General features: G+C 43.1%; 1 long non-coding RNA gene across 3 annotated transcripts in view; it reads left to right on the forward strand.

Moving 5' to 3' along the window:
• The window catches only part of LOC123731452 (uncharacterized), a 44,607-nt gene that overhangs the window by 15,443 nt on the left and 13,754 nt on the right, over window positions 1-15,410 (forward strand). The gene's annotated exons all lie outside the window — the stretch shown is intronic.

Here is a 15,410-nt window from a genome sequence, read left to right on the forward strand (position 1 = left end):
GAAGACTTTTTCATATGTAATCTTGGAAGTAATTGAATAAATTCAGCCAGCCCCGTGTGGGATTAGAAGACGTTGGCTCAGTCGGCGAAGGCTTTTATGGAAAGACATTCTAGCCAGAGTCAATGCTAATTGAATGAGCCGACACATTTACCTGTGTCTCACCTTTCCTGTTTGTAGCCACACTCCAAACTGCACTTATGAAAGACCCCATCCAGTTTGTTTTCACAATCTATTTATTTTTTCCCTCGAAAATGAAATATTCTGTGTTCGTTTAAGCCGTTTCTTGCCAGGACGAGAACTTCTCATTGGAAACGAGGGTTAAGCTTTCGACAGACAGAGCAAGGAAAACCTTTTGAAAGAGCGATCCAAGAGAAATAGAAAACACTCGCTTTTGGCTCTGTGGTCAAACATGGGTGTAGAGGACAGGCTGGCACTTGGCCCGGAGAGTGTGAGCGCCCCTGCCCTCTCCGAGACTAAACCGTGCCAGCAGTCACACTGAACAAGTGAACAAGTGGGCACAGAGGCACAGGAAGAGAGAGAGAGAGACAGACAGACAGACAGACAGACAGACAGACAGACAGACAGACAGACAGACAGACAGACAGACAGACAGACAGACAGACAGACAGACAGACAGACAGACAGACAGACAGACAGACAGGGAAACGGAGAAGCTCAGGGTGGATCAGCAAATAAGGTCGGAAAGACTTGGAATGGTGGAACAGGAAATGATACGGGATCCTCTTATTTCCCAAATGTTTTCTGCTGCTGCAACTAGAACGGTAAGGCCTGCCTGCTCTGAGTGACAGTGGTGCGGAGGGAAGCTGACATTGTTGAAGTATGAATTTCACAGTTTGTGTTTTGGGAAAAACAGCGAGTCAGATCAGTCCCTCTCGATTGGGGAGATGGGCCTGACCCGCAGTCGACCTGGCGGTGGAGACCTTTTTTTTTATTGGCCAGTCAAGTTAAATTTATAAAGGCAAAGCAACTCAATTCATGGTTTCTCAAAACTACAGTTCATCCCACGTTTAGGGTTAGTGCACACACACCACTGTCCATATTTTTCACTGTCTCTGGCACTTTTGACTTTGATGTAAAAATCCCATGAACTTTTCCTAAATAGTACTGGCGAATAATCTGAAATCTTGGGTTATATGTCTAGCTACACATAGACTAGATTATAGAATAAAGTCTAAACAAATAGTGTATGCTCAGAGAAGTGTGCAAATTACACAACAGGGGCACAACCCATACACACACCTCCACCCACACCCACAGACACACACACACACACACACACACACACACACACACACACACACACACACACACACACACACACACACACACACACACACACACACACACACACACACACACACACACACACACACACACACACACACACACACACACACACACACACACACACACACACACACACACACACACACACACACACAGCCAAGGTCCTCTAAAGGACCTTCTCCTGAACCCTCCACAAGGGAAGAGCTCTGAGGTATTGCGACAACCCTTGTGATTGATGGGTAAAACAAAACCTTTCTGTAATAAAAGGAAACTCTGTGCAACAAAAGATGCCATTCTAAAAATCCTCTCTCAATATCCAAATATGGATCACTTTAGTATGAGGAGAAAAAAAAGGAAAACTATACGGTATTGTGTGAATTCATCTGGTGAATGGACCAGGCCAGTGCAGGATTATTAAGTGGAGGACAGATTCATTTTCAGGACTAGAAAACCAAAGTCTGGAATCAATCTGTGATGATACCCCTTGAGCCACCCCATGCTATTTTACAGCCTCCCAAGTTTATGCCTTCTGTTGTTTTATCAGTTGTGGATGATACATTTTTTTCACTCTACCTGCTCACAAGTTCTTTACCAGAGAGCTGAAACATTATAGCGGTAATAAATACTGAAAGGGGTGTAGCTTTCTGCCCCTAACTCGTCCCTCGGCCCCTCTCTGTCCCCTGGGACTTGGGCTGATATGCATCAGTCTCGTCCTACCCTCGGATGCACATCAAACTCCCACACACTTATTCTCTTTCTTCCACTCTGGCTCTTTCCCTCTTTCTCTCTCTCTCCCTCTCTCAGATAACTTAGCCTATTGAATCATGTCTCAGTTCAGTAGTTGAACAAGTGCAACAACACCTATGTTGGGCCAGAATCTATCCAGCAGGGCTTTATGGTCAAGGAAGAGGCTGGATTTATAGAGCGAACAGACTCGCCGGCTGGCTTCAAGTTCTGACCGCAGCTCCTTGAACAGACAGACGGCTCATTGTTCCTCAGTGACTCGCCCGGTGCGCTTAATTAAAGCTAAATTGCGGGAATGCCCCGCAACTTTGGAACACAGGCCCTCTCCATCCACCAAGGATTGGGCTTCCTCTAGCTCTCCTCTGAGGATGTCTGGATTCTGTCTTTTATCAACTTGTTCAGGAAATTAGAGCCACCCCTACCGCACTCGACCCCTATGGAGTTACATACACACACACACACAAACACCAGAAAGGCAGCATCCATCCATGCACCACACACACACAAATTAAGAGAGTTAATTCAGGTAAATTGGTCATGCATGTGGGATGTCTGTTCCCTACTGGCCTGCTTGAGGGTTGTGGTAGGATATGGGTTATAGCACGTCAGACTTGAAAACAAGAACAGAATTAGAATAGAAGTGAGTCATTCCATGTCATTTCAGCAAGCCATGACACCCACCATCTCAGGTGGTTATGAAATTGTTTCTGTAGTTAGAAACAGGTAAGATTCACATTCCTGAAACATTATTTTGTTTAAATTAAATTGTATCTCTGAGAAATGAAGTTAATTGATTGCACCCAAATTGGCCATTTTAATTTATAGGATTCAGAAAATATTAAATAAAGAAAGTACCCAACATTCAATTTGGACCAAACTTCTTCCTACCAATGAGTATGACATGAGGAATCCCCAAAAATTGTCAAAAGCTACCTCCGGACCCCCCCACACCCCAACAACCAGTATACATTATCAGTTCTCTATGTTTGACAAGTAGAATGAAGCTGTGGCTTGGAGTATTGCTTCTCTATTCTATGTAATGTATTCCCTATGAATCTAGTGATGTTTTTTTACCCTCTTCAGAGAAATCTGTCATTGAAGTTGCATGCATAATTTACCATAAAGTAGTGTGAAAGCACCAGGTTTTGACCACTAGATACCACTATTCCTGCTATACCGCCACACTATTTTATCCATTTTGCTGTTCTCTTGTGTTTATGAAATAAATCACAACATTTCCTTCACAACATTGAGTAGAAAACCAATAGATTTCACTCATGATGAAAATACATTGTTTGGTCATCCTCACAATTCAAGTCAGTCTTTCATGAAAGCAATTCAGTTTGTCTTTCTTTTAAGCTTAATCCGTGTCAAGGAAACGACCCCTTCATGTGTGGTTTATTCCCATCAAAAAAGGTCTGGATTAGTTCCCTGTGAACAAGCAAACCATTAGGCTATAGCAGTGGTTTCAATGTTATTGTCTCTATTGGTCTTCAATGCTCCCAAAGACACACTGTATAGAGTTCTGCAATTGTAATGGTATTGGGTTAGACTGGGTTTAATGGCAAATGGCACTAATCACAATACAACTGTTTCCTAATAATACAATTAAAAAACATGACTGCCATGCAATTAATTATTTTATTAGGGCTGTCACAACATTTTAGGCCCTACCCCATTTGTCCATCAAAGTTTTGGGCTTGTAGGAAAAGTATTCATATGAGAAAGGCACCATAGGGATAGCCCTCTCAGAGAATGGCCACTTGTTGGACTATTCAAGGAGTTGAGTTGAGGCATTAGGTTGCTAAGAGAAGGACAAACTGTATTGCTTTTGCGGAGGACTGGCTTGGTACATGGTACATTCACACTACATTATGGTAAATAATACTAGCAACTTCAATGACTAATTTCTCTGAACAGGGGAAAACAACTATCACCAGATTCACATGGAATACATTACATATTATGGCGAAGCAATACTCCAAGCCACAGGTTCATACTACTTGTCAAACATAGAAAACTGATACTGTATACTGGTTATTGGGGTGGGATTGGCATGAAGTGTGGGGGACCGTGAGTGGTTTTTGACAATTTTATGGTATTGGTAGGAATAACTGTGGATCAAATCAGATGCTGGTACTATATTTATTGAAAATGATCTGAATCCTATACATTAAAATTGACAATTTGTGTGCATTCAATTAGCTTAATTTGTCAGAAATCTAATTATATTTCAAACAAAACAATGTTTCAGGAACCCTAATCGTATTTGTTACTAACGACAGAAACAATTTCAGAACAATCTGAGATGGCGGGTGTCGAAAGCCTCTTTCTTTTACTTTTTCAGGTGGAATGACCCTAGTGAAACAGAGGTTAGCGAGAGAGAGTTGTGTGGCAGGTATAATCAAGAGAGTGATTACTCATCACCTCCTCAGGCTATGGGCTGGCCACACACTTATGTATGTGCTCTAGTTCGAGCCACTGTCTGAGGTTAACCGTATAACCTTAACCATGAAACTTGACAGAATGCTAGAGTAGAGGAGTAATTACATAATTATTTCCCAATTGGTGAGTCACAGCTTAAAGGGTCAATCTGCAGTTTCTAAATACATTTTTCTACATATAAATTAATGATATGTACCCATTGATTCTTGAAGAATATAACATAAATGCCTCATGAGCTTAGTTCAACTGTCGTACCACGTCAGAACCCAAAATGTAGCTTGTTTTACTCCAATGTTTGTAAACAAAATAAATGTATAGCCTCAAAATATGGTTAAAACTATATTTTGATATCATGGATGGTCAGTCCTTGCATCCATAGCTCTGTCTATTTCTCCAGCCTCATCCCTCAGCTTTTTACAGAAACAGTGGCAGGGAAAACGCTTTATTAATGTTTCAACTTCGGATTGCCCCTTTAAGACAAGACAATGGTTTTATGTACTTGGTGGGTCACAAGAAATGTCGCCAAATCTTTATCTGGGTGCAGGTGTTAAAAACATTTAGAGGCCACTGTTCTCAGTCTAGTGGCATTGTACCTGTCTGACTGTACATTTACCCAATTGTTTATTTTTCAGTCACTCTCCTACTTCTCTTGTTCACTGTCTCCCTGTTGGAGTCTTTGTTGTCTATCTCTCCCAGGATAGAAAATCCCTGTCCTGCTGTCGAGGATATCTTATCAGTTGTGGACAGGCTTTAGTGATCCCCTCCTCACAGTGAGTGAATTGAGTTATTGTAAAGTGATCAGACATGGCCAGCCATAGGTCACAGAGATAACATTTGGGAGGCCACCTGCTGTTAGTGTCAGCTTCCTGGCTGAGAAGTCTCATCTGACGCTGTACCAACAGGAGACGTGTGTCCGTTTGTATACCTTCAGCCAAGAGGGGAACCTGTCCTTCTCTCAAAAGCCAAACAGCAGGGTTTGATTACTTAAACTGTTATAGCAACACACACACACACGTGAGTGCACGCACGCACACACACACACACATTATACTACTCCATCTGGCAATCTATGGTATAGGGCAAGTCCAGCTATGGCCTGTCTGGCCTACCCCACTGGCCATTGGTTAGTGAGGCAGGCTGTGGCCAGCACTAGTGTACACTTATTAAAGTGGACATTAACAAGGTTGTGTACCAGCCAAAAGCCTTGTAACTTGGTGGAGCAAGGTGTCGAGATCATTAATTTTAACAAGGAAAGCTGATATAATCTCAGCGGAGCGCTTATTTCACAGACGTCCTGCTCTGTTGTTGGTGTACTACAGAGCTCTGGGACATAGAGGAGGAAACACAAACACACTGAAGCCCCTGAGACAACACAGCCTGGATGTATAACCCATCAGTGTTAGTTTAAGCTCTATTACTGAGAGACAGCACTTAAAGCAAAGGAATCCGCAACTCGCTGCTTCAATGCTGCGGCAGGGGCAGCCACCATCGGAATTTTAATTGTCTGAGACAAAGGAGGTTTTAATTTTTCCCCAGCCCATCTATCTTTCGCTCTGGTCCTTTTTCCCCCTGCCTTCCATGAAACAATAAAATTGTCTGGCCCTAAGTTATGGAGATCTTTTGAAGTGCTGGAGGAGCCCGTAAATTTCGCGGGCACCTTTGGGAGCCGGTGCAGTGGTGCGGCCTACCTCTATTTCATAGTCATGCTGATTTGTGGTCGTCTGCATCCGGGTTTCCGAGGAACAGTAAATCTTGGGGCCTGGACGGCTGTCATTAGGGGTGGGGGTTGGTGGAGGGAGGGCCATTTCTCTTCTCATGGGCTAACACTTTCGGTCATTTTACTCCTGGGCCCATTTTAGGGGAGCTACAGTATCCTCCACCCCCCCAGACTATCCGACCCCGCCCGCCCGCCAGCCGCTGTCAGACAGTTTGCCCACGCGGCTGTCTGTCTGGGTCTCTGCTGGGTCTTCATGCATTCCACTAGTGCAGACCTGGTTGTCCTACATGCTCGTAAAATACCATATTCCTATTAAGTTATAAAGGTTTTGTAACAAATGCACAGTTTCATGGGCTTGAAAGAGTGGGGAAATATCAGAGGAGGGATAAAACTGAGTTACTGTTTCCAGTTTCACAAAGCACAGCAACAAGTTACAGATGAAAAGAACAGGGTACAGAGAGATAGAAGAGGGGAGAAAGATGCAGGAAGGTAATGCGTTATCATCTAACCTCTTTCTCTCACCCTCCCTCCCCCTCTCTTCCATAGACACCTGTGCGAGTCTAATGTTTCAGCGAGCCCCTGAAAAATAAACGCATGTCTCCAATCTCTTAATCTGAGTGGCTCTGTGGAGCGTGGTCACATGATACGGTCTGGGGCTGGGGGGGTAGCTTAATATTTTTTAATTCAAATCAAGGAGGTCCCTGGCGGGGCGCTGGGAAGATACCCTATCCGCTGCAATCAGGCTGACCTCCACTCTGAACAGCGCTCTAAATGATTAATGGAGCTGCCTCCCCGCCCCGTCGCCATGGCAACGGGAAATCCGATAGCCCTCAGGAATTCGCTGCTCGTCCCAAAGTGTGTGTGTGTTTTGCCAGGATAGAGCTGGGTGGGTGGTTTTAGTGGAGAAAGAGGGCGCTTCATGGAGGGTTGGCAAGGAGAGAGGGTAACTATTGGGAATCATTCACCCCAGACCACTAACTAGTCTGGGGGTAAGGAGGTAGACAGGGTTTGGAAAGAGAAGGAGCATTTCTGGTGAGGTTTAGGTAGGGCTGATGTGTTCCGGGACAAATAGCGTGAGAGAGAATGGATGGTACAGAGAGCTGCATTGGCTACTGATGCTCTGAGGCCTTCATAGGAAGGTGAGCGGTGGGGTTTCCAGACAAGCAGAAACAACACCTACTGTTTTCAGTCAGACTGCATGTTATTGGCAATGGGTGTACAACTAGAAAGTGTATCTCATGCAACAGAGTAACAAATAAGTATGGCAGATGATATATCAATCTGTCACAATCGCCAATAAAAGTCCACTTCCATAACTACTATAGCTGATACAGTCAAGACAAATACAGAAGTCCACTTCCATAACTACTGTAGTTGATACAGTCAAGACAAATACAGAAGTCCACTTCCATAACTACTATAGCTGATACAGTCAAGACAAATACAGAAGTCCACTTCCATAACTACTATAGCTGATACAGTCAAGACAAATACAGAAGTCCACTTCCATAACTACTGTAGTTGATACAGTCAAGACAAATACAGAAGTCCACTTCCATAACTACTGTAGTTGATACAGTCAAGACAAATACAGAAGTCCACTTCCATAACTACTGTAGTTGATACAGTCAAGACAAATACAGAAGTCCACTTCCATAACTACTATAGCTGATACAGTCAAGACAAATACAGAAGTCCACTTCCATAACTACTATAGCTGATACAGTCAAGACAAATACAGAAGTCCACTTCCATAACTACTGTAGTTGATACAGTCAAGACAAATACAGAAGTCCACTTCCATAACTACTGTAGTTGATACAGTCAAGACAAATACAGAAGTCCACTTCCATAACTACTGTAGCTGATACAGTCAAGACAAATACAGAAGTCCACTTCCATAACTACTGTAGTTGATACAGTCAAGACAAATACAGAAGTCCACTTCCATAACTACTGTAGTTGATACAGTCAAGACAAATACAGAAGTCCACTTCCATAACTACTATAGCTGATACAGTCAAGACAAATACAGAAGTCCACTTCCATAACTACTGTAGTTGATACAGTCAAGACAAATACAGAAGTCCACTTCCATAACTACTGTAGTTGATACAGTCAAGACAAATACAGAAGTCCACTTCCATAACTACTGTAGCTGATACAGTCAAGACAAATACAGAAGTCCACTTCCATAACTACTGTAGTTGATACAGTCAAGACAAATACAGAAGTCCACTTCCATAACTACTATAGCTGATACAGTCAAGACAAATACAGAAGTCCACTTCCATAACTACTGTAGTTGATACAGTCAAGACAAATACAGAAGTCCACTTCCATAACTACTGTAGTTGATACAGTCAAGACAAATACAGAAGTCCACTTCCATAACTACTGTAGTTGATACAGTCAAGACAAATACAGAAGTCCACTTCCATAACTACTGTAGCTGATACAGTCAAGACAAATACAGAAGTCCACTTCCATAACTACTGTAGTTGATACAGTCAAGACAAATACAGAAGTCCACTTCCATAACTACTATAGCTGATACAGTCAAGACAAATACAGAAGTCCACTTCCATAACTACTGTAGTTGATACAGTCAAGACAAATGCAGAAGTCCACTTCCATAACTACTATAGCTGATACAGTCAAGACAAATACAGAAGTCCACTTCCATAACTACTGTAGTTGATACAGTCAAGACAAATACAGAAGCTACAGCTATTACTGCGACTACAGTAGCTGCCAAAAATACAGCCACTGTTACCCCTTTGTTTGAGCGCACTCAGACCTGCCGTCCAGACAGTGTGGACGACCCTGATTGAGGGCCAGTCCCGTCCAGTGTGGAAGACCCTGATTGGTGGCCTGGCCCGTCCAGTGTGGAGGACCCTGATTACTGGCCTGGCCCGTCCACTGTGGAGGACCGTGAAATAGTGGCCTGGCCTGTCCAGTGGGGAGGACCCTGATTGGCGTCCTGGTCTTAAATAGTGGGTCAGTCAGCCCCTCTGTCCATTGGTCCAGAGAGCCACTGATGAGGAAATCTATGTTAACAAGATGGGACCTCTTGGGCTCAAGTGCCCCTGTGTCAGTTAAGAGGCAAGGTGGGGATTGCTACTTACGGCCCACATTGATCAGAGTGTCTGGGGTATTTGAGTGAGGCCTATGTCTATCGGCAGGAGAAAGGAAACTACAGCCCCTGAGTCGATAGCAGCCCGATTCAGGATTGAGTGTGGTGGCCCGAAAATACATCAGCGCTACAGTTAAATTCAATACTTGCAGCCGGCATAGACTTCTGTGGGTGTCAATGGGCAGCGGCTAGCACTCATCTAACAGCTAGCCTCCCACACTTCGGTGAAGTCAGCCTGGGCCACATGGAGTGAGCGCTAAAGGACCCTTTCCTGTGTTCGCTCATATTCTGTATTATTTTGTCATAAAAGTGAATGCACATATTGTGAAAATTTCACACCTAAGACATGCGTGCATTATATTATGCCAAAAAAGCTGTGCGTGAGCGTGAGTATGTATATGTGTTGGTAGGTATCGTGTATCAGGCCCATTGTGGCAGTTGAATGATGAATCAACTGCTTGGCTTTCACAGGAAACCACATAGACAGCTCACTGAAAACTCCATGCTGTCCAGGCTGTGGATTGAAATACCATCCTGTGTGTGTGTGCGTGCGTGTGTGCGTGTGTGTGTATGTGTGTATGTGTGTGTGTGTTTGTGTGCATTCCCTCTTGTATCTAAATACCATTTGTTGGTTGCTCATGATATCCCCTTCAGGTAATTGTATATTTGCTTTCACCACAACAGCATGTAAACCTCTGGTACTTCCACAACTCCGCTCTTTGTTCGACAGGGTTTCTTTTAGGGGGAAACAAAAAAAACCATAACTTTTTCTCCTGTTCTTGTGGGAAATGCTATCCTTTGGTACAGCTCCAAAGTGTGTAACAACGCACTCTGAATACATTCAACCTGTTTACACACAATCAGCATTGTGTTGTAGTCTTGGTGTTCTTGGAGATTAGTTTTATAGGAACGAACAAATGAAATAATTGATATGCTATGACTAGAATTAGTTAGAGACCACAATCACCACATTGCATCAGGGAATCACCAAAGGAGATAGGGGTGAAATGGAAAGGAAAATGGCCAACTAATATTGAAGGAATGAACAAAGCTGGCTTTCTTAAAGTACTTTATCTGTCTGTCTGACTGGCAGATACCAATTATCTCTGTGTATGCGTCTGTGTCACTTCTGTGTGTGTGTGTGTGCCCGCATCCATGTGTGCATGTGTGTGGCGAGTGACAGACGCTATGGGGATATCGGTGACAAAGTGACAGGCATATAAACCCAGTCTGACCTGGTCCACTCCAGCCCCTGGGTCCCACACACTCCAGACTCTGGTTTCCCCACTTCCTGTGTTCTGACACCAGCAATTAGAAACCTGGGCAAGACCCTGCCGAACCAACCAGCAAGCGTGTGACATACCCCTCAGTCATGGCCCCACCTTGGCTATACCACAGTGAGGCCAGTCCTACCCCCTGACTCACTTAGGCTTACACTGGATTCACAGAACACAATGCAGCTACAGTCAGTCAGTCAGTACCTGAAGGTCAGCTCGGTTGGCCCAGTTCCAATAGCGTTCTACTCTCAGATGATTCACTAGAGTGCTGTCTGTGCCCTTAACCCCACTAGGTACAAACCGCTGCTCTAGCTCTCGTTGCACTGAGATCTAATTAGACAAGAAGATCAGGCCTTTTTCCATGTTCCCAGGGTGCTGTGTTTACGTTCATAAACAAACCAGCCAACAGGGGAAATGAAGACAAATTCCCAGTGAAACGCCACCACCGCAGCAGCAGAAATATTTAGTCATAGTGGAACTGAAAAATGTGTAGAGCAGAAAAAGAGCAGGAGGCCTGTTGGGCGGAGAGGGGTGGTGTGGGGTGGGCTTGAATGTCGAGCACTAAGCCAATTATCCATAGAAGACGAAGCAGAGCGATTTATTAGAGGTAAACACAGCAAGGGGAATGTTTACAGTGAGATGCCTCATGGGAAATGGGCTTGTAGGGGGCTCTGAACGATGTCGCCGTATACCGTTTGTCCTAACCACAAGACAGACACTACACACATGGGACACAGCCCGTCAACATAATGTCACAGTGGTAGACAGTGTTTAGGGCCCTAGAAAATCCACGTTGCGTAGAACGTGGACGGAATCACAGAATCCAGACATAAAAATGGAATTCAACAATATTAAATAATTTATTGAAATTAGTAGGAAATCAACTAAATGTATTGAACTTGAATTAGAAATGTCATTAATGTGCCCAAGTTAATCATAAGACATGAACAAAATGCATCAGTGATACGTATTTTCCTGCAACTTTCTGAAATGGCACAGGAATGCCCCTGTCTGTGTGTGTGCGGTGCGCGCATTATGTCTACACTTTGTGTAGCCATTAGCATGATGTTAATGATAACCTTCTTCTGTTGGAGATGGAAAGGTTTTCCCAAAAACCTTCTCAATTAAATGTCAACTACAAAGTAGCCTATGCCTACATGGCAGAAAGATGCTACAGAAACATCACTAACCAAACAACAGTCTCTTGCTGGTGTATATTTGCATTAAAGGGTAACTACACAAAAAAAAAAAAAATGTCTTATATTTTTCCCAGACCTCAAAAGTGGTCTCATGATGTGGTTTAAGCGTTGTTGTGGACTTACAACATCCAATTTTGTTGTTTTTCTCAATAAAAAAATGTGATTTCGAGAGGGCGAAAACCTGAAAAAATTGGGATGAACGTAAACCTGGAAAAACAAAACAGAGAATTTGGGAAATTTGGGCTCTAAGTCTTAGTATCCCGTCTGTCCATATGTGGTCATGGTAGTCATACAAGCTCCATCTCCGCACACATTAGTGATGTGCAGTTCGCTAACGATTCGTTCTTTTTTTTACTGACTCGAGAGTCATGATGAATTTTTCTGAGTGACTCGTTCATTTCAGTCGTTGGTTTGATCTGCTGGCCACAATGACTAGGTCTACAGCAGGATTAACACGCGCTCCTCCAGCTCAGTGGCTCCGGAGACGTGCTCCGATCATGAAGGCAGCATAGATAGACGAAAAGTCATTGCTTGACTGACATGAGGGTGATGAGCACCTGCCATGACATGCAACATGCATCATAACCTGCCATGAGGGTGCTCATCACCCTTATGGTAGTCAAGCAATGCATTCCACCAAGAATCGTTCACAATCTAGTCTGGTTATGGCCACAACTAGACCTCGTTTGAAATGTATCAAGATTCAATAAATAATCTTATTTTTATGCCAACAATCAACAAATATACATTATTTAAAGCACACTTTTACAAGTCTCAGTCACAAATGACGCTCCAATAAGCCCCTTATGGTGAACAACATGTGAACAAGAGGCTTGTAGAATCATGAATCATTTGAGTTTTCAGTTCATCGTTTGCCGGAAGGGGGTCCTGCGTCTATATGCATTGCTGACTCAAATGAACGAAATGAGTCGAAAGATTCGTTCTTTTGACTGAACCAGTCGATAAGATCAGAGTTAGTAAAAATAGGTGAACTTCCCATCACTAGCACACAACCCCCAAAGGATTTGCTCCACAGCAGAACCCAAAGCATTGCATTCTCATAGCTTGTGTACCTCTATTTTGGTTCTTGAATATTCAGTTCCTCCTTCAATCTTTTGAAGGACAGTCTCTCTCCTGCTCGCTTCTACCAACCATATCTCTGAGCATAGGCTAAAATTAGTCATACAGTAATGCAACTGCCTGGGCAATATTTCCTCGAAACTCAAAAAAAAAAAGGATCATACAGCTGCAATCATTCCCAACCGCAACAACATCAGAGGCCGCTCGTCCTCCAGAGTTTACACGGTGCCTGGCGCAGGGAAAAGAAAGAGGTCTGACAGGCCAAATGAAACGCAGAGGCAGAGAGGGACGGCGTAAATCGGGTTACATGATTAATGATAGGGGGAAATGGGGTCATGTTGTATTAAGAAAATGTGTGTTTAAACCCAAAACCGGCGCGTATCAGCAGACTAATGCATCAGCTATCGACTGGACACCTGAGAGCTAGAGGCTGTTAGCACGGTCCCAACGGTGAGCAGATCGATCCTAGGCAACCTCTCCTTTCCTCTCCCCCTCTATATTACTCCATTGTCTCCTCTCTCACTCTCTCTCTCTCTCTCTCTCTCTCTCTCTCTCTCTCTCTCTCTCTCTCTCTCTCTCTCTCCTTACTCCCCCATCTCTATTTCTCTCCCTCTCCCTCTCTCACCACTACTGTAAACTCCTCTGTGGGTGTGTACACACAGCACAATAGCCTCTGTGTTTCTGTGTCTGGTTTTGACCAAAGTTCATTTTTGGCACAAGCATGATTGCCAACACTCAATCCCTTCTGAATCCCAACACTAGACAGTCATTTAATCCCTGTGGCTTGTTAGGGGTACAGTAGCGCTGTGCTGCCTCAGGGGCAGTAGGAGGGTGTGCTGCTGGTGTTTGTCTCACTACAGGCCAGCCAGGGTGCCAGAGTGATGAGCTAGTGTGTTTGGTTAAGTATGTGGCTAAATTGATTCTGGAATATTCAGAAAAATAATCTGCTATTCAAAATATATTGATGTAGATATGTAAGTATATTTCACATACAGTACAGAAGTAGGTACTGAGCACACACATGTGTGTGTCCTAGAGGAAAGGTTACAGTGATGTCTCAATTTCAGGATGAGCAGTCTGTTTTTGCTGTGCTCAACTGAACCATCATTTTCATGGAGGGAGTTTACTTTGAAACGTTCAGTTATGAAACAAATCAGTAGCATGGACAATCATTCAACAAACAGTCGCTGGGGTGGAAATCAAAGTCATACAGAAGAATGAACAAATAAATCAATAAATAGAGATAATATCAGGAGGCAGGGTAGTCAAATGAACGCAAAATAAACCAAAACACGTCCTAAAGATATAGAAATGATACCTGCAGCATATATATAGTGCCTTCAGAAAGTATTCAATTTTGGAAAATTAAATACAGGGATATATAATTTCCATAAGTATTCACACCCCTGAGTCAATACATGTTAGAATCACTTTTGACAGCTGTGAGTCTTTCTGGGTAAGTCTCTAAGAGCTTTGCACACCTGGACTGTACAATATTTGTACATTATTATTTTTAAAAAATCTTCAAGCTCTGTCAAGTTGGTTGTTGATCATTGCTAGACAGCCATTTTAAAGTATTTTCAAGACGATTTAAGTCAAAAGTGTAACTAGGCCACCCAGGGACATTCAATGTCGTGTTGGTATGCAAGTCCAGTGTATATTTGGCTTGTCTTTTAGGTTATTGTCCGGTTGAAAGGTTAATTTGTCTCCCAGTGTCTGTTGGAAAGCAGACTGAACCAAGTTTTCCTCTAGGATTTTGCCTGTGCTTAGCTCTATTCTGTTTCTTTTTATCCTAAAAAAGTCATAGTCACCTCCATGCTTGAAAAGATGAAGAGTGGTTACTCAGCAATATGCTGTGTTGGATTTGCCCTGAACATAACACTTTGTATTCATGACATAAACATTTTTACTTTAGTGCCTTATTGCAAACATGATGCATGCTTTGGAATATTTTTATTCTGTACAGGCTTCCTTCTTTTCACTCTGTCATTTAGTTTAGTATTGTGGAGTAACTACACTGTTGTTGATCCATCCTCCTTTTCTCCTATCACAGCCATTAAACTATGTAACTGTGTTAAAGTCACCATTGGCCTCATGGTGAAATCTCTGAACGGTTTAGTTCCTCTCCGGCAACTGAGTTAGGAAGGATGCCTGTATCTTTGTAGTGACTGGGTGTATTGTTACACCATCCTAAGTGTAATTAATAACTTCACCATGTTCAACTGGATATTCAATGTCTGCTTTTTTAGATTTTGACCCATCTACCAATAGGTGCCCTTCTTTGCGAGGCATTGGAAAACCTCCCTGGTCTTTGTGGTTAAATCTTTGTTTGAAATTCACTGCTTGACTGAGGGACCTTACAGATAATTGTATGTGTGGGGTATAGAGATGAGGTAGTCATTCAAAAATCATGTGAAACACAATTATTGCACACAGAGTGAGTCCAGGCACCTTATTATGTGACTTGTTGAGCAACTTTTTACTCATGAACTTATTTACGCTTG

The sequence above is a fragment of the Salmo salar genome, chromosome ssa28, assembly GCF_905237065.1.
Source record: "Salmo salar chromosome ssa28, Ssal_v3.1, whole genome shotgun sequence".
In the NCBI taxonomy this organism is placed as follows: Eukaryota; Metazoa; Chordata; class Actinopteri; order Salmoniformes; family Salmonidae; genus Salmo; species Salmo salar.